The following is an 11,551-nucleotide window of genomic DNA, read 5'->3' on the forward strand; positions in this document are numbered from 1 at the left end:
GCCTCCTCCCCTCCACCGACCCTTCCCGCGGCTGCCCAGAGAGACAGAGAGACAATATAGACACCAGCCAGAGGCACCTACAGGGAACGGGACCTTCCCTTTTGGGGCCCTACAGCTGACTAAGGGGAACTCAGACTGTGATCTCCCTACCCGCCAGCCCTCCCAGGTGCTGCTGGCCTGGTGATCCCAGGAGAACGGGGCAGACCCTGAGGCTGAGAGACATAGGCCCAGCTTGGGCTCCCTGTGGGTGAATTGGGACTGGCACTCCTCTCCCTGGTGGGGATATAGTTTGAACTCTGGGACCCAGAGATCAGACATGCAGACCAGATCCTGTGCACATTGCCCGGGGCACAGAAGGGATATACATGAACAGCCTACTGAGGTGTGTGTGCCTTCAGGATTAGATCAGCGTCCTAGAGGGCAACCCTCCCCCCAAAGGAGGGCCGAGCACCCAGCCCAGGTGGCGTTCCTGCGCAGGGAACCTCCTGGTCGGCATCACAGGCAGGGGAGGTCTAGGGCGTGTGGTCTGGCTTGCTGGCAGAGGCCCAGGAGTAGCTGCGGAGTTGGGGAGGGTGGAAAGAAGCGAGGCCCGCTCCAGACTGCGGGTCTCAGACAGCCCCACCCCACAAGCAGAGTCTCTAACTGAGCCGGGCCATTCCAGCCCCTCCATGTCACCTTTTCCTGGAAGCAGAGAACAGAACTTAGACCCCTGCTAACGACATTGGTGGTACCTGAGGGCAGGCTTACCCAACCCAGCTCCGCTCAGACTCTCTCCTAGACCAGTCCTCACTGAGGGGGAGAAAAGGACACACCTGGAAGTCCCAGGGCCTCACCCACCACATGAGGCACTAGAGCACCTCTCTACAGGAACAAGAGCTGATAACAGGACATAAAACAACAGTGTAGCCTGTTCCTCAAAGCAAGCGCCATCTACTGACAGGGAGGACATCCTGCACAGCCTTTTCACAGCACCTGCTGACTCATGATACAGGGAGTGGTCGAATCCCACCCACAGACACCACCGACCGGCTCAGAAACTAAACAAGGCGTGTGAATACCCAAACAAAAACCTAAAGGAAAGAAACAACAACTGATCGACATGGGAAGAAATCAGCTAAGGAACTCCGGAAATATGAAGAACCAAACGGAAAACACACCTCCAAAGAGGAGCACCAGCCCCCTAAAAACAGACACCAACCAAAATCAGGCAACCAAAATGACAGAAGAGGAATTTTGAATGTGGATCATCAGAAAATTCAATGACCTGCAAGAACAACTCAATAACCAACACAAAGAAACCACAAAAAGCCTCCAGGATCTGTAACAAAAGTTCACTAAAGAAATCGACACAATGAAGAAAAGTTTAACCGAACTCCTGGAAATGAAGAATCAATTCAGGGAACTACAAAATACAGTGGAAAGTCTCAAGAACAGGGTAGATCAAACAGAAGAAAGAATCTCAGAGATTGAAGATAACATCCTCCAATTAAATAAATCAGTCACAGAAATAGAGCAGAGAAACAAGAGAAAAGAGCAAAGCCTACAAGAGATGTGGGATTATGTGAAGAAACCTAATGTTAGGGTCATAGGGTTACCAGAAGGGGAAGAAGACAACACTCAAGGGTTGGACAAGCTATTTGAAGATATAATGGAGGAAAATTTCCCAGGCCTTGCTGAAAATCTCAATATACAAGTTCAAGAAGCTCAGAGACCCCTGGGATATTCAATGCAAACAGGAAGATGTCACGACATGCAGTCATCAGACTGACCAAAATATCAACTAAAGAGGCCCTTCTAAGAGCTGTAAGATGAAAGAAGCAAGTAACATACAAGGGAAAGCCAATTCAAATAACACCAGACTTCTCTAATTAGACTTTACAAGCAAGGAGAGACTGGGGCCCCATTCTCACTCTTCTGAAACAAAACAATGCCCAGCCTAGAATCTTATTCCCTGCAAAACTAAGCTTCGTATATGAAGGAGAAATAAAGACATTCTCAGATAAGTAAAGTCTCAGAAAATTCACCAAGACAAGACCAGCCCTACAAGAAGTACTCAAAACAGTGTTATGCATGGAACACCATAATAAAAACTCACAAATATAAAAACAACCAAAATCCAAAGAGTAAAGGCCAGATATTACAATGGCTCAAGAGAGAAATCAAAGCAAAAAGTCCAACCCAACAGAATGAACAGTAATCTACCTTACCTATCAGTTCTCTCAATAAATGTAAATGGCTTAAATTCTCCACTCAAGAGACATAGGCTGGCTGAATGGATAAGAAGGCCAAGTATATGTTGTCTTCAGGAAACACATCTAACCTGCAAGGATGCATATAGACTAAAAGTAAAAGGGTTGAGATCAGTATTCCAGGCAAGTGGAAACCAAAAGAAGGCTGGTGTGGCCTTCTCCAATTTCAGACGATTTAGTTTTTAAACCAACAAAAGAAGTGAAAGATAAAGAGGGTCATTATATAATGGTGAAAGGCTCACTTCAACACGAAGAGATAACAATTTTAAATATATATGCACTCAACTTAGGTGCACCCAGTTTCATAAAGCAAACCTTACTGGATCTAAGCAAATGGATTAATAGCAACTCCATAATCACCGGAGATTTTAACACCCCACTGACGGCACAAGACAGATCCTCTGAACAGAAAATTAATAAAGAAATAATGGACTTAAACAAAGCTCTGGAACAATTGGGTCTGACTGACATTTACAGGACATTCTACCCCAAATCCACTGAATATACGTTCTTCTCATCAGCTCATGGGACATTCTCTAAGATTGACCAAATCCTAGGACACAAAGTAACCCTCAAGAAATTAAAAAAAATAGAAATCATACCATGTACCTTCTCAGATCACAGTGGAATAAATGAAGAAATCAACCGTAATAGAAACTCACATTTCTACACAAAAACGAAATTAAACAACCTCCTACTAAATGATTACTTCATAAATGAAGAAATCAAGATGGAAATTAAAAAATTCTATGAACAAAATGACAATGGAGAGACAAGTTATCAACTCCTCTGGGACACAGCTAAAGCAGTTCTGAGAGGAAAGCTTATCTCCATAAATGCGTATAACCAAAAGTCAAAAAGATCACAAATAGACAATCTAATGAAATGACTCAAAGAGCTGGAAAAACAAGAACAGACCAGCCCCAAACCCAGCAGAAGAAGTGAAATCAACAAGATCAAATCAGAACTAAACGAAATTGAAAACAGGGAAGCTATTCAGGAGATTAATAAAACAAAAAGTTGGTTCTTGAAAAAATAAAGTAAATTGACACACCACTGGCTAAGCTAATGAAAAGCAGAAAAGAGAAATCTCTAATAAGCTCCATCAGGAACAAAAAAGGAGATATCACAACTGATCCCAAAGAGATACAAGATATAATTTATGAGTCCTACAAAAATCTTTATGTACACAAACTGGAAAATGTGGAGGAAATGGACAAATTTCTAGAAACACACAGCCTCCCTAGGCTCAACCAGGAAGAAATAGATTCCCTGAACAGACCAATCTCAACAGCTGAAATAGAAATAGCAATTAAAAATCTCCCTAAAAAGAAAAGTCCCGGTCCAGATGGCTTCACACCCGAATTTTACCACACTTACAAAGAAGAACTAGTACCTATCTTGCAGAAACTATTCCACAACATCGAGAAGAACGGAAACCTCCGCGACACCTTTTATGAAGCGAATATTACTCTGATACCAAAACCAGGAAAGGATGCAACAAAAAAAGAAAACTACAGACCAATATCCCTAATGAATATAGATGCAAAAATATGCAACAAAATCTTAGCTAACCGAATCCAGACGCTTATCAAAAAAATAATCCATCACGACCAAGTGGGCTTCATCCCAGGGATGCAGGGATGGTTCAACATACGTAAATCTATAAAATGCAATTCACCACATAAACAGAAGCAAAAACAAAGACCACATGATTCTTTCAGTAGATGCAGAAAAAGCTTTTGACAAAATTCAACACCCTTTCATGATACGAACACTTAAGAAAACAGGCATAGAAGGAACATACCTAAATATGATACAAGCCATATATGACAGACCCATAGCCAACATCATACTGAATGGGGAAAAATTGAAAGCAGTCTCACTTAGAACTGGAACCAGACAAGGCTGCCCACTATCTCCACTTCTATTCAACATAGTACTGGAAGTCTTGGCTACAGCAATCAGACAGGAAAGTGGAATTAAAGGTATCCAAATAGGGGCAGAAGAGATCAAACTTTCACTGTTTGCTGATGATGTGATATTATATTTAGAAACCCCAGAGATTCAACCAAGAAACTCCTGGAACTGATCAATGAATTTAGTAAAGTCTCAGGATACAAAATCAATACACAGAAATCAGAGGCATTCATGTACGCCAACAACAATCTAATTGAGAACCAAATCAAAGGGTCAATTCTCTTCACAATAGCAACAAAGAAATTAAAGTACCTAGGAATATACTTAACCAAGGACGTAAAAGACCTCTACAGGAAGAACTATGAAACACTGAGGAAGGAAATAGCAGAGAATATAAACAGATGGAAATCCATACCATGCTCATGGATTGGCAGACTCAACATCATTAAAATGTCTATACTACCCGAACTGATCTACAGATTCAATGCAATACCTATTGAAACCCCATCAGCATTCTTCACAGATATAGAAAAAATAATTTTACACTTCGTATGGAACCAAAAAGACCCCGAATATCAAAAGCAATTCTAGGCAACAAAAACAAAATGGGAGGTATTAATATGCCAGATATCAAACTATACTACAAAGCTGTAGTAATTAAATCAATATGGTATTGGCACAAAAATAGGAATATTGAACAGTGGAACAGATCTGAGAATCCTGATATAAAACCATCCTCATATAGCCATCTACTCTTTGACAAAGCAGACAAAAACATATGCTGGGGAAAAGAATCCCTTTTCAATAAATGGTGCTGGGAAAACTGGATAGCCACTTGTAGAAGGCTAAAGCAGGACCCACACCTTTCACCTCTCACAAAAATCAACTCACGCTGGATAACAGACTTAAGCCTCAGGTATGAAACTATTAGAATTCTACAGGAAAAAGTTGGAAACACCCTCCTAGATATCGGTCTAGGCAAAGAATTTATGAAGAAGTCCCCAAAGGCAATCACAGCAGCAACAAAAATAAATAAATGGGACATGGTCAAACTAAAAAGCTTCTGCACAGCCAAAGAAACAGTCATGAAAGTAAACAGACAACCTAAAGAATGGGAGACAATTTTTGCATCCTACACATCTGATAAGGGGCTGATAACTAGAATATACTTAGAACTCACGAAAATCAGCAAGAAAAAAATCAAATAACCCTATTAAACGTGGGCAAAGGACATGAACAGAAACTTTTCTAAAGAAGACAGAAGAATGGCTAACAAACTTATGAAAAAATGCTCAACATCTCTAATCATCAGGGAAATGCAAATCAAAACCACAATGAGATATCACTTAACCCCAGTGAGAATGGCCTTTATCAAAAAGTCTCCAAACAATAAATGCTGGCGTGGATGTGGAGAGAGAGGAACACTCCTACACTGCTGGTGGGACTGCAAACTAGTTCAACCTCTGTGGAAAGCAATATGGAGATACCTTAAAGCGATACAAGTGGATCTACCATTTGATCCAGCAATCCCGTTGCTGGGCATCTACCCAAATGATCCAATGACACTCTACAAAAAAGACACCTGCACTCAAATGTTTATAGCAGCACAATTCATAATTGCAAGGCTGTGGAAACGGCCCAAGTGCCCATCAATCCAAGAATGGATTAATAACATGTGGTATATGTATACCATGGAGTACTATTCAGCTCTAAGAAACAACGGTGATATAGCACATCTCATATTTTCCTGGTTAGAGCTGGAACCCATACTATTAAGTGAAGTTTCCCAAGAATGGAAAAACAAGCACCACATATACTCACCAGCAAACTGATGTTAACTGAGCAGCACCTAAGTGGTCACATAGGTACTACAGCAATAGGGTATTGGGCAGGTGGGAGGGGGGAGGAGGGCGGGTATATACATACATAATGAGTGAGATGTGCACCATCTGGGGGATGGTCATGCTGGAAACTCAGACTTGTGGGAGAAGGGGGGAAAGGGCATTTATTGAAACCTTAAAATCTCTACCCCCATAATATGCTGAAATAAAAAAATAAAAACACTTACAGGGTCCTTCCAGTAAACTTTCAATTTTTATAGAAATGCACTTATTGATATCTAGTTAAAATTATGCATTTTATTTTGCTTAGATATTATATTTTATGTGTAATCATGGCTCTAAAAAATATCACTTTAGGCATACATTCTGGAGATGCTTTAATCCTAGTGTATGTATAGATTCAATACAAATTTAAAAATTCTTAGATATTGATTCTTCTATTGATGATATTCAGCTTACTTTCAGTGTTTTCTCCATGATCGCTACAATGACTATTGTCAGTTATGCCAACTTTTACAAGAATTCATTTTTTCTGGGTAGGAGAATGCAACCTGTAACTCTGGGTCAAAGATGATCACACTTGCAATTAAGAGAGATTCTGGCATGAAGCTCTCCCAAACACTCTGCAAACGCCGCAGCAAGATGGCACTATCTCCTGGGCAAGGTTGGAGAATGCAATGGTTCAGATGGGGTAAGCATGGGGAGCTGGCCAGGGCACTGGGGAGGTTTCATCTTTCTTCTCTTCATCCTAAATTCTTCCTCCTCATCGTTGTCCTCCCCAGCATCCGGAAAGTACTGATACTGGGTCCTTTTTTGTTGTCGTTGTTCCCGTGCATGCACCCATGGTCCAAGCTTAGCCCCACACCTGGGCACTTCCAGCCCCTCCTGCACCAAGCAAGCCTCCCCCCACCCCCACCCCCACTGCACCACAGGGGGAGGATGGTGACAGAGGTATTAGTACCCATCAAGGCTGCAAAAGTTAAAGTTTCCCCTTTCAAAAAATTCCAGGAACAATGAGTGTCATCTTTAGTGCTGGGAATCAGGGTAGAGACAGAAAGAAATCAGGGGACACGAAGAAAGACAGCGACGGCACTAGGAAGCTGCAGTCCTTTAGTGTCCTGCAGGCTGTTGGCTGCTTGAGGCTGAACCAAAGAATTTTATAATATCTTCAAATCACCCAAAGCTCTCTCTCAATTTGAGGATCCCTTGAACCTTCGCCTTTATGCCAGGAATAGAATGATTAACAAGCAAAGGACGATTGGTTTCTTGTTTAAATTCTGCTTCTCACACATGAGCCTCATTTTTTTATAGCTGCAGCATGTCATGCTCTATACTTGAGCCTCATTAACACTCAGGATGATGGAGAGTCCTTACACCTCCTTGTCCCCCACTTGTTGAACAAATTTGCTCCATGACCCGGGAAGCCTTTTCTTACCTCCTAACATATCTCAAAAAGGGTTTTTGGGCTGGGCGCGGTGGCTCACACCTGTAATCCTAGCACTCTGGGAGGCTGAGGTGGGCGGATTGCTCGAGGTCAGGAGTTCCAAAACAGCTTGAGCAAGAGCAAGACCCCGTCTCTACTATAAATAGAAAGAAATTAATTGGCTAACTAATATATATAGAAAAAATTAGCAAGGCATGGTGGTGCATGCCTGCAGTTCCAGGTACTTGGGAGGCTGAGGCAGGAGGATCGCTTGAGCCCAGAAGTTTGAGGTTGCTGTGAGCTAGGCTGACGCCAAGCACTCACTCTAGCCTGGGCAACAAAGTGAGACTCTGTCTCAAAAATAAATAAATAAATAAATAAATAAATAAATAAATAAGAGGAGGGTGTCAAATACAAACAGTCCTACTCTCCCACATGGCTGAGGCTCTCAACCCAAATGGGAATTTTTCTGGAATACTCCAAATGGAGAGCGGAGTTGCCTGTATGAGTTGTATGATAAGGTTAGCATGTTTGACAGAAATACTTTGAGCAGTGAGAAGTCCACATTTTTTCTTATGCTTTTAACAAAATATTTGATTTAAGCACTTAATTTTAATACCAATTAATTAGAGCTCTTTTTACATATTTTGGTAGAGAAATAACATACATATGACATATATAGACACACAAAGGTATAGACATACAGATAAAAGTAGATATTTTTAGGTGAAACAAGGTGGAAAGTATAGAGTTTGAAAATCCAGAGCATACCAAGGAAAGGAAAAAAGTATTTTAAGTCTCAATTAAGCTTTTTCTAGAAGTTTGAGAAAGGAAGCCTGTGGTGTTAAAGGAATTAGTGTTTAACTTCACCTTAAGGTCTTTTCCCAGCTGGGGGTAGGGCAATGGGGAAGCACTAAAATGAATGAGCAAAGAATTGATCACCCAGAGAGCAGAGGGGTGGAGTAGACAGGGGGTTTGTATTTTACCTTTCACTCTGATGATGGAGATAGGAGAGTAAAACAGAGGTCCCCAAAATTCAGGAAAATCAGAGTAAGTAGCTCTGGTGTTAATTAAAATCAATCTGCCTAGTCCAACAGCGAGAGCATTTTTTAAGGCTCAGCCATCCCAGGTTGATGAAGTTGAGCTTTCTGTTCACTCATTTTGCCTTCAGCTATGCTGAATCTATTCTTAAACCTATCCATTAAGCTCTTAATTTATTGATCTCAATGAGTCTGTCAAGCAGTTTATTCTGGCAGTGCTCTTACAAGGCAGATACCAGGAACAGGCTGGTGGAAGGGCCAGGTAGCGGGGAAGGTGGTACCTTCATTCCAAGGCAAGGAATCTGCTCTCTGGACTCATCTTCCCAGGAAGCCCCTGCAGTTCCGGAGGCCTCACCACTAGGGGGAGATGTGAACAAGCTCCCAAAGAGAAAACTGAACCAATAATGAAAGGTAAAGCACATGGTGGCACACATGGTGGCGGAATGTGTTTTACAGCCATGTGTAAATGCCTTTTAGCAATTCCTCACGAGGAAAATATGCACTCATTGTGGTGAAATAATCTACTGTGTAAGAACCACCTGGATAATCCACATGCACACAAATTAACCTACTGTACAAACTGCCGGCTAGAATATATGGGCTAGCAGAAGAGAGACACGTTCCACTGTGTAAATGTACGAGCAGGACATGTTTCACTGCAGGGGATTCATTGCCAGTCATCATGGAATATGAAGTATCATTTCAGGGAAGGTAGTATTGTTAGGGTGGCAGTCTGCCCTCGGTTCTTGGTGTGCTTTTGGCTGAAGAATGACCAGACATACCAAACTGTCAAGTCTAGACTATTATCTTGGAAAACTCACCAGCAGGGCCAATACGATGGAGTAGCCCCAGGCAGGAAGCAGTTTCACAAGAGCAGCTCTTTACTGTAGAATAAAACTGGTTTGACTGACTCACTCAATGAATTCTTGGATTGTTTCTCTTTATTGGCCCAGTCTGGGAGAGGGATCTCAGAAGGTGTGGGATGTCATTAAATGATCAACAGGTATCCTCAAAAATCTGCATATGCAAGCTCCCTCAAAGAAAGCCCATAGGAACTGGGGGAGGTACCATAATGCAAATTCAAGCTAATGGCATAATTACCCTTAGGTTACTCTAGGTCACTTTCTAAATCCTGTCATGCCTAGGCTGGGGAATTCTCACATTGATTAAGCAGTCCTCCTGGCCCAGGTGCAACAGTTGCTCAGGATAGGAGTAAGGGTGGCACACCACCAGAATGGAGAGCCCACCCTATCCTTCTTCCCTCGTGGAGCGATTGCTCGAGACAGCTCCAAAGAAGGACACCCTTCTCCCTAGAAGAACCGGAGATCCTAACTATCTAATGTCTTCACGCCGAATAAATCCTTTGTCTTCAATAAATAAACATAGTGTTTGTTTGTTTTTAATAAATATATTGCATGTATAAATAAATACACATTTTAAAATATAGAAAAGGGGCATGAATATCCGCTTTCAAACTTATTCTCTTCAGATTTGTCAAACTGACCTGGCTGCACAAATGGGGGAAAGAACAGCAAGGTGGTGGGAATAACATGCCACAGACAAAATTCATACCAGCTTGTGCCTGGAATTCACGATTTCTTTATGAGATTTTCTTCAACTTGTCTCTCAATTATCTGCCTCAAAACACGTAAGACTCCAAGTAAAACCACAGATTTCTGGATCCCGCTGAATGAGAATGCTTTCCCGGAACCTGAAATTTGCTTTTATCAAACCTTAAGGGGTGATCTCTGGTCTCACGATTGCAAATGCTCTAGGGATTCTCCAACGTGCTGAGCAGGGATGGGGACAAGGTTATGAGAAGATGCACTGAGAGCCTGAAGGTTGCAGGTCTTCTGCCATGTTGTCATGTCGCGTGCCTCAGTGGGTGTGCTTGGTGTTCAATTCTGTGTCACATGAACACTTTTCCTTCCACACAGCAAATTGGGTAGTCCAAGGCTGAAAAAAATGGCTCTCGTGTAACATGTATTTAAAAATCACCACATTAAAGTAGCTCACACAAGTAGTTCAAGCTGATTTTCTCCACTGCCCTTGATCTTTTCATGGGTTTGGGGCCTCAACCAGGAGGCAGCCTGGAGACGTCCATCCCATTGTGTTTTAGGGACAAGATCCTGGAAAGACAGCGAATCTCTCTGAGACAGAACCTCCCGGGGCAAAAGGGGACGTGTGCTTTGTTCCTCTCAGTGAAACCCCACTCTCTAGAGAGCCAGATGCTTTCTCTTGGCTCATGGCAGTTTGCCTTCCAAGTGGAAAAAGGGAGAAGGTGAAGCATCATCCTTGTCCTCTCCCTCTAGTGTTTCTGAAGCTTCACTGCAAGTTTGAAATAACTGCAGGGGGTTTAATAATCCCTGCATCCAGGCCTCAACAGGCCTTAATAAATTAATATCTCTGGGGGTAGGACCCAATCTTGAATAGATTTTAAAGTTCCCCAGGTGATACCAATAAGTAGCCAATCGAGAATCCATCTATTTTTGGGGTTATCAAACTCTACCCAAAAACACTCAGGGCTCTTATTTAACTGCAGATACTGATTCAGTAGGGATGGTTTGCGCCTAAGAATTTATATTTCTTACAGCCTACAGGTCTGTGGATGGCACTGTATGTGATGAGGTCTTCTTTACTCAAGAAAGGAAAATTTGATGATTAAAAATGAAGGAAATTAATGTTGATATTTTAACCTCTTATAAACAAAGAAAAAAATGAAAGTAAAATAGAATGACAGAAAAAAATGTAATAATAATAAAAAAGAAGGAAATAGGCCTGAGGTGATACGGAAAAAATCAACACACCTAGAAGCATGTTAAATCAAGTTCAGAGAATTTTATTAATATTGAAAAAAATTAACCAAACTTAATTTTACAATGACTTTTAATAACAAAATGTACAAGGTGAAAAGAGTATCTTCCCATATTTGAAATTTCATTTATAATTGAGGCTAGCCGATTGTTCTCTTGTGGTGTAATAATAATAGTAGCATGGATAGTACTTATCATATGTCCTTGATTATTTAAGTGCTTTACATAATTCATTGAATCCCCTAAATAACAGCCGCGTTGATAA

Source organism: Microcebus murinus, chromosome 32 (assembly GCF_040939455.1).
Source record: "Microcebus murinus isolate Inina chromosome 32, M.murinus_Inina_mat1.0, whole genome shotgun sequence".
In the NCBI taxonomy this organism is placed as follows: domain Eukaryota; kingdom Metazoa; phylum Chordata; class Mammalia; order Primates; family Cheirogaleidae; genus Microcebus; species Microcebus murinus.